Source organism: Bos javanicus, chromosome 13, assembly GCF_032452875.1.
Source record: "Bos javanicus breed banteng chromosome 13, ARS-OSU_banteng_1.0, whole genome shotgun sequence".
In the NCBI taxonomy this organism is placed as follows: Eukaryota; Metazoa; Chordata; class Mammalia; order Artiodactyla; family Bovidae; genus Bos; species Bos javanicus.
Window position 1 is genome coordinate 65,852,288 of NC_083880.1, and position 18,302 is coordinate 65,870,589.

The 18,302-nt window shown below is 51.7% G+C and overlaps 1 protein-coding gene and 1 non-coding gene across 2 annotated transcripts in view; one reads left to right on the top strand and one right to left on the bottom strand.

Annotated features, from left to right (window-relative positions):
- The window catches only part of MTCL2 (microtubule crosslinking factor 2), a 75,780-nt gene that overhangs the window by 53,438 nt on the left and 4,040 nt on the right, over positions 1-18,302 (bottom strand). The window lies entirely within an intron of this gene.
- TRNAG-UCC (transfer RNA glycine (anticodon UCC)) lies at positions 3,704-3,775 on the top strand. Its single transcript has one exon. It is a non-coding gene; the product is annotated as a tRNA-Gly (tRNA).

Genomic DNA, 18,302 nt, shown 5'->3' on the forward strand with positions numbered 1-18,302 from the left:
TGAAGGTGGAGAAAGGGCCGAGGGCCAGCGGAGGCAGGCAGCCTCTAGAAGCAGGAAAAGGGAATGGACTCTCGCCAGAGCCTTTACAGGGATGGAGTCCTGCCAACACCTTGGTTTTTAGACTTCTGATCTTCAGAATTGTAAAATGATAATCCGAGATTGCTGCAAACCACTAAAGTTCTGGTAATTTCTTATAGCAGCAAGAGGAAACTAATACACTGGGGAAGCAGAAAAGGGCTCATTCAACAAACATTTATGGGCACCAACTGCACATCAGGCCCTGTGCAAGCAGGGGAGTGGGGAAGGAACATGGCAACCAAGACGAACGTGGCCCTTTCTGTATCATCTGTGTGGAGCCCCAAGTCTCACTGGCTAGACACACTGTAAATGGACAGATTAAAAAACCCCTCAGATACTGTTAAGAGTTATGAAGATAAAAAACCAAAAACAAAACACGTGGGTAAGATGATAGACTGATGGGGGAACGTGCTATGTTAGAGGACATGGCTGGGGAGGCCACCCCTAAAGGGACATTTGAGCTGAGGCAGAAGGAACACCCATGAGACAGAGGGGTGGGGGGAGTGTGTGCAAAGGCCCCGAGGCAGGAAAGAGCTCAGCGTATCAGGATACAGCAAAGTGGCCAGGGAAGCTACAGGGGTAAGGTGAGGCTGGGGAGACTGACGACGGTCAGCCATCCAGGGCTTTGAAGGGCTGAATAAAAAATCTGAGTCTGGGACTTCCCTGGCGGTCCAGTGGTTAAGAACCTGCTTGCCAATGCAAAGGACAGAGGTTTGATCCCTGGTCTGGGAAGATTCCACGTGTCGTGGGGCAACTAAGCCCATGGGTCACAACTACCGAACACCCTGTGCTGTAACAGGAGAAGCCCACGAGAAGCCCATGCACTGCAACTGGAGAGGAAAGTCTGTGCATAACAACGAAGACCCAGCAGAACCAAAAAAATAAAAAATAAAAGAATCTGAGCTTGGGTTTTAAGTGGAGGGGGTTGGGTTGAGGAGGGTGACCTCACTTCCTCAAGGCAGCTCCTGACCACCTCTGTCATCAGTTCCCAGATGTCCTTCACTTCCCCTTTGTCCACATGAACCCATCAGTAATACTTCATTTAATAGTTTATCTCCCAGAGACATTATGAGTGCCAGGGGCAGGGGCAGGGAGCTTCTCCATGTCTATCTCACTCCCTGCTGAATCCCCCACACCCAGCATAGGGCCCAACATCCTGAGTGCATGGTGGCAGGTCTGGTTAGGCAAACAACCATAAGGAGACACACCAACCTGCAGCAATCACTAGACAAAGTGTAGCAGTGGGGAGACCCGGGAGAAGAAACCAATGATCACTATGTCTAATAGCAGATGTGAAAGCTGAATCACAAATAAAAGGATCTACCTTTCGTATGACTGAACGCATTAAATAAGACTGTTCACTAAAAAGAGAAACTGAACTGCTATATATAAAATAGATAACTAATCTGTGGAGGAGGAAGTGGGCCAGTCAATGATCACATCAGTTAAAGAAATGAGGAAGTGAGGGGTCCACACGCACTTCAGCTGGCAAGATTAAGGAAGCATAACGGAAACGGCACTCAGGAAGTGTGGGCCAGTTGGCTAAATCCAAGCTAAACCAGCCTCCAGATGGGCCTGTGTTCAAATCCTCACCATACCATTTATAGAACATGTTTATGAGGAGGATGTGGGGGTCTGAGTGGATCCCAAGCTCAGGAGGAGCCAAAGGGAAGTGCAGGGCATGCACAACTAATGATGCTCGGCTACATTAAAAGACGTATGGCATTTAGGGATTTCCCTGGTGGTCCAGTGGGTTAAGAATCCTCCTTGCAATGCAGAGGATGTGGGTTCAACCCCTGGTCGGGGAACTAGGATCTCTGAGGAGCAACTAAGCCCATGTGCCATAACTACTGAGCCTGCACACTCTGGAGCCCGTGTGCCACAACGAGAGAGTCCATGCACCACGACGAAACATCCCACATGACTCGACGAAGATCCCACGTGCTGCAATGAAAAGGCCATTCAGCAAATAAATAAATATTAAAGATAAGTGAAATTTTTTAAAAAAGATGTGTGACATTTAGATCATAAGAGGTGACACCCCTCATCACAGGACCACATCCACTGCACTGAAGTCAATTTTGCAGGACCATTTAAAAAATAACCTTTTAAATAACTGATTTTTCTACTGATGAAAGTAAATGATGACCATAGAAATAGTTTAGAAAATATAGCGGATACAAATCACTCAAAATTCTTCCACCTGGTCCTGAATCAAGTGCTTCTCAAAGTGTGGTCCCTGGACCAGCAGTGTAGGCTACATCGGGGAACTGTGGAATTCTTACACCCTCACCAAGACCAACTGAATCAGAAACCCTGGAAATGGGGGGCCCCGAGTGACTCTAAGGCAGGGTGTTTCCTTACAGTCTTTTTCCCTAAATGGGCAAGAGTCCTGTGTCTCAGCACACAAGCTTCCCCAGCCCAGGGCCTGGCACAGAGCAGGGTCTCAGTAAGCATCTATTGAAGAAGTGAATGAATGAATGAATGAATGATCTTTCTCACAAGAGCAGCTGCCTCTCCCGGCCCACCCTTCACCACAGTCCATTTCTGAAAATGCAGGATGTTGCATTCGTGCCAGCTCCATCTCTCCGTGGCAGCCAAGGGGGGCCCAGGGCCCTTGGGGGTTTGTCCCAGCTGGGCAGAATGCAGTCAGCCCCTCCTGGCACGGTCCACAGGAGAGGCTGAGTCCACAAAGGCTGGCTTGTGGGCCGCATGGCTGGGTCTGCTGGGATGTGGGCAGCAGAAGCTGGTGAAGGCGGGACATAGGCCGGGTTAAGCTTTCGGGGTCTGAGGTGGGGGCTGGGAAAGAGGCTTCTGGGACACGAGGAGCGGGCAAAGAGCAGAACTCAGCTTTCCTCCGAGGTTCTTAGACCTCACCAAGCCTCTCCACCTCCCAGGACTCCTGCATCCAGGGGCCGTCTGATCCAATGGAGGGAGCTGGTAGGGAATTGCCAGAGGAGTGGGGGGCTCAGCCTTCTCTTCAAAGACCTCTCAGTGACCCAGTTGAGCCCCTCACCCCAAAAGCACGGAAGTGGGGAGAGAGGGGCCAAACTCCACTGGACTCTGCCAGCCCTGTGCCTACTCAGTAAGGTTGTCACAGATCACCCCCCACCCCGTATCGGTGGGGAAACCCAAACCTCATCCCCCACGGCAGACAGAAAACAGCCACACTGCCCAAAGGTGCCCACCTCGGAGCCTGGGGGCCCCTGATTCTCAACCCCTGTCAGAAAGGCCAGACTAAAGAAGCTGAGGAAGGACTTCCCTGGAAGTCCAGTGGTTAAGACTCCTTGCTTCCACTGCAGGGGGCACAGGTTTGATCCCTGGTCAGGGAACTAACATCCGACATGCAGGGCTAAGAAACAAGTAAAAAATTAAAAAACGAATTAAAAAAAAAAAAAAAGAAGCTGAGGAAAAGTGCCCAGATTGGGCCCAGTCTGCTAGGCCTCCAAACTCATCTGCTCTGGCCGCTCCTTCGAGGTAACCTCTCCTCCCCCTGAAGCTTAACCTGATTGTTTAACCTGAGGACGGGGAGTAGAGGGGGGAGGTCTGAAGACTAGATTGGACATCCACGCTGCAGCCTCAGTAGTCAGACTTTCCATTTACAGAGAATATTTAGTTTGGGAATTCCCTGGTGGTACAGTAGTTAGGATTCAGCACTTCCGCTGCTGTGACCCAGGTTCAATCCCTGGTCAGGGAACTGAGATTCCGCAAAGTGTGCGGAGCAGCAAAAAAAAAAAAAATTATTTTGCTCTGATTATAGAGGTAATGGGCTTCCTTGGTAGTTCAGATCGTAAAGAATCTGCCTACAATGCAGGAGACCCGAGTTTGATCCCTGGGTCGGGAAGATCCCCTGGAGAAGGGAATAGCAACCCAACCCACTCCAGTATTCTTGCCTGGAGAATTCCACAGACAGTTTGCGCGGTCACAAAGAGTTGGACACGACTGAGTGACTAACACTTTCACTTTCATAGAGGTAACACCTGTTTATTGGGAAAAACTTGAAAAAAAGAAAAAGCAGGTAGCTTTCTATTTCCTTCCTGATTCTTGCTGGTTTCTGTGTTAGGTTCATGCTTCTTACCCTGGAATCCAGCCCCGCCTCTCCCCAGGTCTCCTCCTCACAGCGCTCACAGCCCTCCCTCTGCCCTAGAATCCTTAGCCCCCCATGTCTAGACATGCCATCAAATAAAAAACAGCTCACTGATTACTAGGCCCAGTCCAAGCGGAGTACATGCACAACAGTCTGATCCCCTTACCAGCCCTGTGAGGTAGGTAGGGGAAAATGTTCCCACTTTGCAGATGAGGAAACTGAGGCTCAGAAGTTTCCCAGAAGGATTAAGAATCTTCCTTGCAATGCAGGGGACATGGGTTCAATCCCTAGTCGTGGAACTAAGATCCATATGCTGTGTAGCAACGAAGCCCATGTGCCCCAACTAAGATCTGATGCAGCCATATTAATTAACTAATTTTTTTAAAAGAGGGAGAGCCTAGGCTGCTCCAGCACTGGCCTCAGACCCCCATGCCACCCAGGAGGATGGGCAGGGTCTGCTCCCCCACCCACACCGTGCCCACAAGTACATTTCAGTCTATCCCCACCACACTCCCTAATGACCCATGAGGTCAGCCTGCAGGAAGCAGCCTCTCAGGGGCAGGCCAGTTCCCCCAAACGGACTGATTCCCAGGAACCCTGGGGGAATTGGCCAGGAAGAGTCTCTCGGTCCACGCTGGGCTGGAGGGCCAAACATGAGCTCACACGACCGCTAATAATAGCATGGCATTGCATGGCAGCACGGGGCGTCACAGTTTACAGAGACATTCCACGTGACTCATCTCGTGGGTCCTCACAGAAGCCCCACGGCCAGGCAGCACAGGAATTACCATCTCGTTCTAGGGGCAAAGAACCGCAGAGGAGCACAGGGATGTGGGCTGTGCCCAAGGTCACCCAGAGACACCTCCAAGCAGGACTCAGGCTCTCTCATCTGCACCAGAATGCAGGGAGCCCATGAACTTCAGTGGTAAGGGGGAAAAAAAATCACGCCTTTATTTTTCACTAACACTAGCTAAAAATTAACATTTCCTTCTATTCTGGACAAACCACAGTTGTATCAGCAGTACTTACGGCTTTGGCACCAAAAGAAACCACATAGATTTTCATAGCATATAACAGTTGTTGCAGAAATGTCAAAATATCCTTTACACTCATCAGTACTTTGAAATTACAGTGTTAGTAGACCTATTTCCAGATCTTATGAGTTAATAAGCACACCTATTACTATGTCATCATTTAAATATATACTTTGATAATTATATTTCCATATGCTTGCTTTCCTTTACATTTTGTTTTAAACATTTAGAAACACTATTCTGAAAATTACTCTCAGCAGAGAGACTAAAGGGAGACACGGCACAAAATAAAACGGAATCTGTGTTTCCTCTGGAGCTGCCTCATCTGTAGGGTCTGGATAGCGACCCCAGACCCTCTCTCTCCACCATCAGGGCATAAAGCTGGAGAAGAGCTCTGATTTCAAGCCACATTTAAAATATTCCAGAAAAGGGGATTCCCTGGCAGTCCAGTGGTTAGGACTTGGGGCTCTCACTGTGGGGGGTGGGGGTTTGATACCTGGTCAGGGAACTAGGATCCTGCAAACTGTGTGGCATGGCCAAAAAAAATACAAGATGTTCCAGGAAAAATACTTTCAGCAGGAAACCTACTGGAATGTAAGATGATTAATCTCTGCACAATGAGGACAGAAGGGAGGGGTTATATTTGGGGCTACTGGAACATTCGGAGGGGCTCCAGATACATGCGTCTGATGGAACTGGACTGGGAAAGCAGCTGGTGAGGTCTCCCAGCCCATGGCGTTGGAGGTGCAAGGGACGAACACAAAGCCCCTTAAAGAAACACAGCAAGTAGCAAAAGGTGGGAGAGCCCCCAGCAACAGCTCCCAGCTGGCCCAGAGGGGACAGGAGGAGCTAGGGGGACAGGAGGTTCCTGAACGCATGAGGGGGTAGCCTCTTATCAGCCAACAAGGAAGAGATTGTTCCAGAGCTGAGGTCCCCTGGCTAACTCCTACCCCAGAGCATCAGCCCACATGGGGCTGGGGTGGGCCCTGGCGGGTGCCTGCTCACCCAGCATCCCCAGGGAATCCTGATCTGGGCCCTGCAGACCACATTCTAGAAACCCTGGGATACCAAGGCTGGGGCAGGAGCAGGAAGCTGGGGTCCCAGCCCACCCAGCTCCCATGGGGACTCTGCACTGCCTGGGCCTCCTTCCTCTTGGCATCTGTCTCCCACCTTCTCACCCCTCCACCTCAAATGCCACCTCCACCAAGAAGCCTCCCTGGCTACCGCAGGGCACAGCCATTTTATATGAAGAATTATCGAATACCTACGGGCTTCCTAGGTGGGTAAAGAATCCACCTGTCAATACAGGGGATGCAGGAGATGGAGGTCTGATCCTTGGGTTGGGAAGCTCCCCTGGAGTAGTAAATGGCAACCCATTCCAGTATTCTTGCCTGGAAAATTCCAAGGACAGAGGAGTCAGGTGGGGTCGTAAGGAGTCGGACACGACTGAGCACACACGCAGTGAGCCAGCTTCATCGCCAAATCACTGGATTCGGTCCCCAGGATGGCTGGTCTACTCCCCACTAATCTGTTCTCCACTTAGTACATGGAGTGATTTTTTTTAACCGTTAATTCTCCTATGTGAAATCTTTCAACAATCATCAAACTCTGGAAACAGCCCAAAGGTCCCTCAACTGGTGAAGAGCTAAACGGTGGTACATCCATATAATAACTACTCAGCAATAAAGGGGAAGGAACTGCTGATACCCACAACCACACGGGTGAAGCCCAAAGGCATTATGCTAAGTGGAGGAAGTCAGACTCAGTTGGCTATAGACTGTATGAAGCCATTTCCATGATATTCTGGAATAGGCAAGATTATAGGGACAGGAAACAGATCAGTGGTTGCCAGGGGCTGGAGGAGGGAGGCGCTGGCCACCAAGTGGTACGGGGGAATGTTGGGCGGGGGCAAGAGCTGGTGCAGCTCAGCCGCTTTAGTAGTGTCTGACTCTTTGTGAACTGTGGCCCGTCAGGCTCCTCATCCATGGGATTTCCCCCAGGCAAGAATACTAGAGTGGGTTGCCATTTCCTTCTCCAGGGGCTCTTCTGAATCAGGGACTGAACCCGCGTCTCCTGCCCAAGTGGATTCTTAACCATCTGACCCACTGGGGAATGGAATGATTATGGTGGTGGTTACAGAGCTCCATACACTTGCCAAAGTTCATTTTACTGTATGTAAATCACCGGGCCTGAGAGCAAAAGAGAAGCCTGATCCTGCCAACCCCAACTCCTCTTCTATAGGCCACTCAGGTCTTTTCCCAGAGGCCAGAAGATACCTCACCTGTCTCACCTCTAAGCCTCTGCCTGGATTCCCCTCCCCTGCATCTCCCACTACCGGCTTCCCGTCCTGCTTGAAGAGTCCACTTAAAGGCCACCTCCTCAGAGAAGCCCTCCAGATCCCTCTAGGCCCATCGTGTCCATCTCAACCCTGTTTTTCTTCCATGGAGCGTAACACATGTCCCAGCCCGACTACACCCCTGCTCAGTTTCAAAGAAAAGTGAAAGTGTGAGTTGCTCAGTCGTGTCTGACTCTCTGGGACCCTATGGACTGTAGCCCACCAGGCTGCTTTGTCCATGGAATTCTCCAGGCTAGAATACTGGAGTGGGTTGCCCTTATTTTCTCCAGGGGATCTTCCCAATTCAGGATTCGAACCCGGGCCTCCTTCATTACAGGTGGATTCTTTACCATCTGAGTCACAGGGAAGCCTCGCTCAATTTCAAACCTTCCCCAAATTTATCACTTCCTTCCCAGGTTCTAGGAACCTGACCCACCAATGGGCAACAGACCCAGCAAGAATGACAGCTGAGCTGAAGGATCCAGAAGCTTCGATCTGCAGGATGGCAACCACTCCACAGAGGCCTGGGAGCCTCCGCCTGGCCGGCCTTCTCCACACCACCCTGGCCACCACGGTCCCTCCCTCAGGCCAAAGCCCAGGCTGTTTGCCCATCTGCCACCCTGGCTCTGGCCGGGCCACTCGCCCCCGCCTGGAAGGGCTGACCTGCAGGGTGGGCCAGCAGTGGCCACAAGGGCAGCATGCCAGCCTCCCCAAGAGGCCAGGGCAGCCATCTGCTGTCCCTTCTGCCCGTCCTCCAGGGGCTGACAAGGCTCCAGATGAGATCATCGCACTTGGACCCCAAGGAGGGCAGAGGCTGTGCGGCTCCACTTCCTTTCCAGCTCGAAAGCCAGGAACTGCAGGAGCAGTAGCAGGGGCGGGGGGGCCCAGAGAGTTCATCCCTTCACAGGCAGGGGCTCTGTGGTCTAGAGGGGGCTTGGGACACCCCGCTGTCCCCCAGACTGTCCGGAGTCAAGCCGGGAGGGACTCTGCACTCCTGTTTCCCAGCTTAGCCTCCTTGTGTGGAGGCTGGGTTCTAGCTTTAGTGGAGTCAGGGTCAAAGGTCCTGGAGAAGGAGGGCCTGGACCCCAGCCAGGCATGGCCATGCCACACAATGTCCCCTCCCACTGGCATGGAGGCTGCCTGGTCTCAGTGGCAGAAGACAGAGTCCTGGACTTGCCTTTCCAAGAGCAATAAACGCCCACAGGCACAGGGCTGCCCGAGCGCACCAACTGTGCCAGGTGGCACACGTATCTCGCTGTATCCCCAGCCATCCGCACTGACTGGTGAGGGACTGAGGTCACACGTTAAACGGCATGGCCAGGTTTCGAGTCCAGTTTGAGCTCTTGTAAACTAGACTAGACAGTGTCTCTGATGGGACAGTAGTGACAGTAATAATAGCTGATATATACAAGGGTTTACCCTGTGCCAGCACCGGGCTGAGCTCTGAATGTCCATTACCTCAGTAACAATTACTTTGAGGCAAGTGCTATTCTATAGATGCCCATTTTACAGATAAGCAGAGAGTCAGGAAGAAGGCTCCAAAGTCAATCAGGAGTGAGCCTCTCAGATGTGGCAATGCTCTATGCATGAGACCACAGACACTCTCTGGTGGGGAGCTGTGTGTGTGTCGGCATAGGTGTGCATGGGCAGCAGGGGATGAGGAGGGAGGAGATGCCTGGACACCGCTGACCTCCAAGGCCAGGCCTGACTTGTCGCTGTCCCATTCCAGGCCTCACTAGCCAAAGCATCGAGACCTCTGCAGCCCCTGATGCCTCTGGGTTGGGGGGCGCTCAGAGCGGGGACACCCAGCAGTGCCCCTCCTGTCCTTTCTCTGTTGACAGGAAGGAAAGTAGTATTTGGATCTGGATGTATTTAAAACGTCCCCCAGAGGCTTCTCTGGTGGTCCAGTAGCTAAGACTCCGCACTCCCAATGCAGGGGGCCTGGGTTCGATCCTCGGTCCAGGAACTAGATCCCACAGGCTGCAACGAAGATTGAAGATCCTGTGTGCCGAAATGAAGACCCGGACAGCCAAAATAAATACAAATAAATATAATTTTTAAAAAATTCAAAATCATCCCCCAAACAGCCTCTGGGCTGCAGCCAAATATCTGAGCAGAGAGAGCACAGCCTCAAAGGTGTACAGGGAGGGAAGGCGAGGTTGGAGAGTCAAGGGAGTGGCTCCAGGCGGTGTGGCCTGAGGCACCAGCACACTCTAGCATCGCACACCTCCAAACCTTTGCGGGCACCATTCCCTTGCTTAGCATCCAGCAAAGAGCACCAGGGACCCTAGTCCTTCTGCCTCTTGCCACTTACAGACTGTGTGACCTTTGGCAAGCCCCTTAACCTCTCTGAGCTTCAGTTTACAGACACCATTGTGAAAGGAAGGGGTTAAGTCCCACCAGGGTAAGAGCTGTATCCTCATGCAGAGCGTGGGGAAGGGGGATGAAACCTGTAATTATCTAGTTAATAATGTAATTACTTAGAGGTAAATGCCCCAAAGGAGCCCACAGGAAGCGCCTAGGTGTCTAAGTCAGGAGCCTGGCCTGGAGCTGAACACAGGAAGGTGGAGGAGGAAACCCACGGAGGTGGGAGGAACTGCAGTAGAAAGGCCCAGCGGCAGAGAAGACAGAGACAGGCTTGGGGTGCACAGAGCGCTCAGAGCTTGGGTGGAGTTGGGGTGAGGTGAGGCTGAGAAAGGCAGGACCACACAGGCCACCCAGGCACTTGGGCAGGGCTCAGGAGGGGTGTGGAGGGGAGAGGTCAAGGCACCTGACCCCAAAGAACTCATGTGGATCTGGGGCAAAATCAGGGTAAAGACAGCTGGTCCAGCCTGGATACAGAACCCCAAACTCTTTGGAGTCTGAGCTTCTCTTTGAGGCACAGGCAATGGGAGATTCTTCACCCCACTTCTAGAATGTGGGATCCCCAAAAGTAGCCCTCATCAGCAAAAAGGAATCTCTGGATGAGAGCCTGCAGCACTGGCCTGACTTGGGGCAGGAGGGAAAAGGGTGGGCATTGCAGGGAGAGATGTGTTTGGGGATACCCATAATGCACTTCAGCTGCACACACACCTCCCAGGCCCCTGCTCCATGCCAAGAACCACACCCAGAGCCAGGCACAACCCCTGTCGTCAAGGACCCAGGGTGTGGGATTTCCCCATGGTCCAGGGCAGAAGACTCCGCACTGCCAATGCAGGAGGTCTGGGCTCGATCCCTGGTCAGGGAACTAGATCCCATAGGCTGCAACTAAAGATTCCACATGCTGCAACACAGATCCCGTGTGCAGCAACTAAGACCCAACATAATGAAATAAATAAATAAACATTAAAAACAAAAACCCAGGGCTCACGGGCAGTCAGATCCAAGCCTGGTGATAACGAGTGATGAGGGTGCAGAGCTGTTGAGACCTTATAGGCCCCGGGTAATCCTCACATACATGCTTTCTCGTATTTAATGCTCACAGCAACACTGTAGGGCGAGCACCATCAGCATGCCCATCCATTGTACAGATGAGGAGACTGAGGCTTGTAAAGGCAAAGCTCATAGAAGAAAAGGCAGAACAAAGTTTCAAGCCCAAGTGGGCTTGGCTCCAGACCACAGTGCTCTCTACCGCCTTGGACCCCAAAAAAGGGAAAGGCTGGCTTATTGCTCCCACCTTCTCCAACTCCCCACCATTCCTCAGAGAGGCCAGCACCATCCGCTGACCTGTGGGGCTCCTCCAGTGACTACCAGGGCCAGCCCGGCCCAGAACACCCAAGTCTCCGGGCTCTTTCCCCACCCCAGTTCCCAGTTCCTTCTGGCACCAGAAGGAAGAGAATGTGACTGCATATGAGGTCACGCCTGTGGGGCACCCAGGGGAATGATCTTAGTTATAACCTTGGCTGCTGGTCAGGCCTCTGCTTAGAACTTAGCCAAGCTCCTCCCCTGAGGAACTCTTTCTGCCCCAGAGACTACACATGTGGGGCTCCCTCCCTTCTGCTATGCCCAGGATGGTGCTGAATGTGCTGTATACCTGACCATTAATCCTCCCAAGTGCTCTGAAAGAAAGAAAGGAATTAAGTTCCCTTTGTTTTTTCTTTGCTATAGTGGGTCTTCACTGTGATCCAGGAGCTTCTCTTAATAGAGAGCATAGACTCTAGAGTGCATGGGCTCAGTTGCCCCGCACCATGTGGGATCTTAGTTCCCCAAACAGGGATCAAACCTGCATCCCTTGCATTGGAAGGCAGATTATTAATCACTGGACCCCCTAAGTTCCCATCTTATAGACAGGAAGACTGAGGCTTGAAGAGGGGCCTTGAACACAGGGTTCATGTACAGGGAAGAGGCAACAAAGCAAGGTTTGGCCCAGACCTGATCCCCAAAGTGGAATTTCTCCACGTCCCTGCAGAGGCCCCTGGGTCTTCTGCCCCATGCTGAAGACACATGGAAAGGAGGCAGTGCCTAGCCCTGCTCTAGGCCAACACAGCCCCTACCAGCAAGGCATTCACAATGCCTCAGTCAGCCCAGCGCCCAGTGCCCTTTCCGAGCGGGCCCACCTCCCCTTCCCAGTCTCCCCCTCACCACTGCCCCCGCCCACCACTCCCCCAAGCTCTTCTATTTTAAGCCCATAGTCTGCTTGCAGCCCACCTGCAGACCCAGATCACTGCCTTTCATTCAATCGTGCAACAAATATTTATTGAATCGCTAGGATGTGCCAGGCACGGTCCCGGCCACTGTACACAGAGGCAGTCATTCAAGGCTAACTCCTCAACTCTAATGCCTCCTCCTCCAGGAAGTCTTCCAGGCCCATCCTCTGAGTGCCCACATACTTCCCTATCCCAGTCTCCTTTTCCCAGGCACAATCAGGCACTCATTAGGGACAGGAATGGTACAGTCCTCCACAGCCCCAGCAAAGGGGCAAGGGGAGGAGGCAGGAGATGAGGGCAAGCAGGAAATTCCGAGGAGATTAGGAGGGAGGTGCCCCTGGGCACTATTTCTCCCACAGGCAGGCCTGACAATTGCTCCGTTTGGCTCACTGGGCCCCAACCCAAGTGTCGTGTGTCCGGGGCCTGAGGGCCTTTGATGCAGTTTCTCCACCTCGGTGACCTCCCAGCCCTTTATCTGCCTACAAACCATTCAGCCTCAGTCAGGCTCCAGGGCACCCAGATCCCAGAGGTTGGAAAATCAAGCCCCTGTCACTGTTCTCAGCAGCCTAGTGGAAGGAAGCCTCATGGAGGCGCTGAAAACAGTAGTTTGTACACATAAGCTCCAGGGAGACACGGGCCAGGATATCCTGTGTTTCTGTGTGGCTGAAATGTCACAGCCAGCGTGTATGTGTGTGTGTGTGTGTGTGTGTGGTGTGTGAGAGCATGTCTGGGCATCCTCCTTTGTGGGTCTCTGGCTCCTGCTAGCCAATGCTACAGACCTGACATCTGAACACTCTGTGCTCATGGCCTGCTTCTATGTCATGGCTCCATGTCCTGTTCACATGTGTCTCCTGGCTGTGTGTGTCTGTGAGCCCGTGTGTGCAAGCCCGGGTCAGTGAGCCTGGGTCTGCTGTTTGCTGTCTTTGTGGCAGACACAGTGGGGGTGTCTGGGTGATGGGTGGTGTCTGTGCCCGCCTGGCAGGAGTGGGTCTGTGGATTTCTGCGGGTGCCAGCACCTGTGTGTAATGAGTCTGCGTGGGTTTGTGTACCAAGTCTGCGCCCGCATACGCACGTGTACTTCCGATATGTCTGAGACTGTCTCCAGGGTCTGTCCATCTCTGGGACGTGGCCAAACGTGCCTGGCGGTGTGTGAGGGTGTGTTTCTGAGCCTGCCGTCTCCTAGACGGTGTGAGTCTGTGTTGTGTCTGTCCGGTAACGGGGGGTGTGAGGAGACACGTATGGTGTATCTTGCGTGGGTCTGTGTACTTCTCTGAGTGGGTCTCCTCTCTAATACGCCTGCAAGTGTGCTTCTGGAAAGCAGAGAGCACAAGCCTGTGCCTGAATGGGTACATGAGACGTGTGTCAGTGGGCGTGGATCTCTGCGCATGCGCTGTGAATATGGGTACGTGAGTTTGTGTGTGCAGGAGAAAGTGTGCCCAGGGACACAGGCCAAGCCCCTCTGCCAGGAATACTGGGAGCCCTGGGAGCTTCGTGGTCCTCCTAAGGCCTCAGCAGCAGCCATCTCACATTTTCCATCTCATTCTCCATCTCGCTGGAGCTGCTCCCTGCCCCCATGACAGGCTGAAAATCCTTAAAGACCCAGTTCTCAGAGTTGCTTCTTCCAGGCCACCTCTCAGCCGCCTCGGAGACAGCTGCGACTCAAGACAGGGACTGGCCAGGAGCTTTGCTGACCGATGACCACTCCTCTCCCCCCATCCAGTGACAGGCAGATTGAACCCTTCCCCCTACAACTCCCGGGAGCTGAGAAATGCTTCACAGCTTGCTGGCTACTGCCCCAGACACCTGGCACAGGGCCTGGAATCCAGGAGGCACTCGGAAAATATATGTTGAATGAATGAATGAATGAATGCCTGAAGCAGCAAGTAAGGGAAAGGTGACAACCAGGACAGGCACTGGCATTTACTGCGTGCTAGATGTATATCAGGCTTCCTCGGAGGCTCAGCGGTAAAGAATCCCCCAGCAATGCAGGAGCCGCGGGAGACGTGGGTTTGATTCCTGGGTCAGGAAGTTCCCCTGGAGGAGGGCATGGCAAACCACTCCAGTATTCTTACCTGGAGAATCTCATGGACAGAGGAGTCTGGCGGGCTACAGTCCACAGGTTCGCAAAGAGTCGGACACGACTGAAGTGACTTGGCACGCACGCAGATCTACATTGTCACTTGGAAAAGGGTCCCCACTTGGAAAAGGGGCAGATATGCTTATCTCCCCTTCTTCAGAAGGGAAAACAGAGACTCAGAAAGATTGAGAATCTCACACAGCTTGTAACTGGCAGAATCAGGCGAGAATCCTGTTCTGTGAAACTTGGAGGCACGGGCTGCCTCCTGCATGGGAGAGGGTGGAAGAACGACTGGGCAAGGGAGCTCCCCGGGGTTGTCTGATGAGGTCCCAAGTGTACCAGCGGTGCACGTGACATAACCTCTCCACTTCCTCCTCTGTCAAACGGGTCTGATGTCAGAACTCTCCACATAGGACTGCTGGGAGGAGTAAAGGACTTACTTAACTCAGGGCCTGGCACTCTGGAAATGATCTCATAGCTGATAGCTGTTGTGCGCAAGAGCCAGAGAAGGCCAGTAATCAGTGGTTTGGGGGTCCCCAGGCGGGCTCTAACATTCCAGCACTCTGGATTCCAGCCTAACCATTATCTAACCCTTAAAGCTGGATCCAACCCCCCATCACTTCCTCCAGTCTCAGACCCCTGGTCCCAACCTCACTCTGCATGGATGCAGGGTACATATCCATGTACACGGAGGCAGGCACGTGCCACCCCCCCGCCACACACACACACACACACACTGCCTGCAGGCTCCAGGCCCTCAGCTCCAGCATAGGTTGTTCTCTACTTGCTCCCAGCAAGTCTTAGCCTAGGGCACTGCACACAATAGAATTCCTCTCACCAACCTCTGTCCACACTAGACCCGTCGTTGGCAACCACAAGCTCACGTTCCTCAGACTGTGAAAAGAACAGGACCCACGGTTGGACCAACCAGGTTTGGAATTCTGGCTGTGTGAGCTGGAGCCTCCATTTACCCAACTGTACCTAGTGGAAACTGGAGGTGAATTAGATGCTTCCTCTGGCCCCTCCTGGGCTGACATCTAAAACTGGCTGTCCTTCCAACTTCCCAGGTGGTGCTAGTGGTAAAGAACCCGTTTGCCAATGCAGGAGACATAAAAGACTCGGGTTCGTTCCCTGGATAGGGACGATCCCCTGGAGAAGGACATGGCAACCCACTCCAGGATTCTTGCCTGGAGAATCCCATGCACAGAGGAGCCTGGCAGGCTACAGTCCATAGGGTCGCAAAGAATCAGACATGACTGAAGAGATAGCGTGCACGCACAAACTCTCACATGCAGAACCTCCAGGGAGGTGGGGAGGGCTTGCTTCATGGAGTCCACACAGTATGGAATGTGATCCACACCTTCCTGTTCTCCCTGGAGCAGCTCCTGATTTATTAACATCTTAAAGCTAAGGGGATCCACCCTCCTGTCTTCTCCCAGCTCTGTCAAGAATGAAGACTTCAGGGCTTCCCTGATGGCTCAGTGGTAAAGAATCTACCTGCTAATGCAGAAGACACGGGTTCGATTCCTGGTCCGGGAGAATCCCATACGCCCCAGAGTAACTAGGGCCATGCGCCACAACCACTGAGCCTGTGCCTTAGAGCCTATGCTCTGCAACAAGAGAAGCCACCGCAATGAGAAGCCCACGCACCACAGCTAGAGAGTAGCCCTTACTCCTCGCAACTAGATAAAGCCTGCACAGCAACAAAGACCCGGCACAGCCACACCCCCCAAAAAAGAATGAAGACCTAGACATCCTCTCTGCTCACTGATTAACAATAATGGTAATTCCCTAAAATGTGCAGGATTTCACTGCTTGCAAAATGTTTTCTTGTCTATTCACACCTCTGGATCGTGGAAAAAGCAAGAGAGTTCCAGAAAAAGATCTATTTCTGCTTTATTGACTATGCCAAAGCCTTTGACTGTGTGGATCACAATAAACTGTGGGAAATTCTGAAAGAGATGGGAATACCAGACCACCTGACCTGCCTCTTGAGAAACCTGTATGCAGGTCAGGATGCAACAGTTAGAACTGGACATGGAACAACAGACTGGTTCCAAATAGGAAAAGGAGTTCGTCAAGGCTGTATTTAACTTATATGCAGAGTACATCATGAGAAATGCTGGATTGGAAGAAACACAAGCTGGAATCAAGACTGCCGGGAGAAATATCAATAACCTTAGATATGCAGAGTACATCATGAGAAATGCTGGATTGGAAGAAACACAAGCTGGAATCAAGACTGCCGGGAGAAATATCAATAACCTTAGATATGCAGATGACACTACCCTTATGGCAGAAAGCAAAGAGGAACTAAAAAGCCTCTTGATGAAAGTGAAAGTGGAGAGTGAAAAAGTTGGCTTAAAGCTGAAGATTCAGAAAACAAAGATCATGGCATCTGGTCCCATCACTTCATGGCAAATAGATGGGGAAACAGTGGAAACAGTGTCAGACTTTATTTTGGGGGGCTCCAAAATCACTGCAGATGGTGACTGCAGCCATGAAATTAAAAGACGCTTACTCCTTGGAAGGAAAGTTATGTCCAACCTAGATAGCATATTCAAAACAGACACATTACTTTGCCAACAAAGGTCCGTCTAGTCAAGGCTATGGTTTTTCCTGTGGTCATGTATGGATGTGAGAGTTGGACTGTGAAGAAGGCTGAGCGCCGAAGAATTGATGCTTTTGAACTGTGGTGTTGGAGAAGACTCTTGAGAGTCCCTTGGACTGCAAGGAGATCCAACCAGTCCATTCTGAAGGAGATCAGCCCTGGGATTTCTTTGGAAGGAATGATGCTAAAGCTGAAACTCCAGTACTTTGGCCACCTCATGCGAAGAGTTGACTCATTGGAAAAGACTCTGATGCTGGGAGGGATTGGGGGCAGGAGGGGAAGGGGACGACTTGAGATGGCTGGATGGCATCACAGACTCGATGGACGTGAGTCTGAGTGAACACTAGGAGTTGGTGATGGACAGGGAGGCCTGGCGTGCTGCAATTCAAGGGGTCGCAAAGAGTCAGACAGGACTGAGCGACTGAACTGAACTGAACTGAATCCCTGTAAACAGTCCTCCGAGGTTGCCCAGGCAGATTCCATCTCTTCATTATACAGATGAAACCAAAAGAGAGCTCAGAGAGGCCATGTGACTCATTCATGGCCACACAGTAAATGACAGTCAGGTCGCAAAGCCAGATCTTTGGGTTCCAACTCTCAGATTCTTCAGTCCACACAGGGTGGTTCCCAGCATGTCCTGATGGTACACGGGCAACAAGTAGTGGTGATGGGGAAATGGAAGACCTCAGACCACCAGGATTTTGAAGGTCAAACAGTCAATCTGTCTGCTTCTTTGAATCCTGGACCCTTAAAAGTTAATAATCTTCAAGGTAGAGAACATAGATGCCAAGGGGAAAAGGAGGGGATGGGATGAATTGGGAGATTGGAATTGACATATATAAACTATTGATACTGTGTAAAAATAGATAACTAATGAGAACCTTACTATTATAGCACAGCGAACCCTACTCAGTGTCCTGTGGTGACCTAAATGGGAAGGAAAAAAGAGAGGATATATGTATACATATAGCTGATTCACTTTGCCGTACAGCAGAAACTAACACAACCTTGTAAAGCCACTGTACTTCAATGTCTTGTTTACATTTTTTAAAAAGTTAATAACCTTCACACTTCCTTGGCTGGAAGGGACCCTGAGGTCAGGCAATTTCAACTACAGCCTTCACATAAACCTCTTCCTAAATCCTCCTCAACTAATCACAAACACTACATTTTGTTCAGTTTACAAGCTGTTTTCCACAAGCCCCATGTCTTTATCTAATAGGCGAATACCTCCAGCATTCAATAACTCTGAATAACTCAAGTGACAGCAAGCTCACTCCCTTCTCTGTAGCAGCTCCTCACTGGGAGAGAACTGCCAGGTTTCCACCTTCCCCACCCCCCACCCCCGGGGCCCCAGAGCAAGCTTCAGGGCACAGGAGATCTGCAGTCATCATCCGCAAGGCCCTCCCCAGGCGACAGGTCTCAGTGCCATCCATCAGCTGGGAGGTGAGCTCT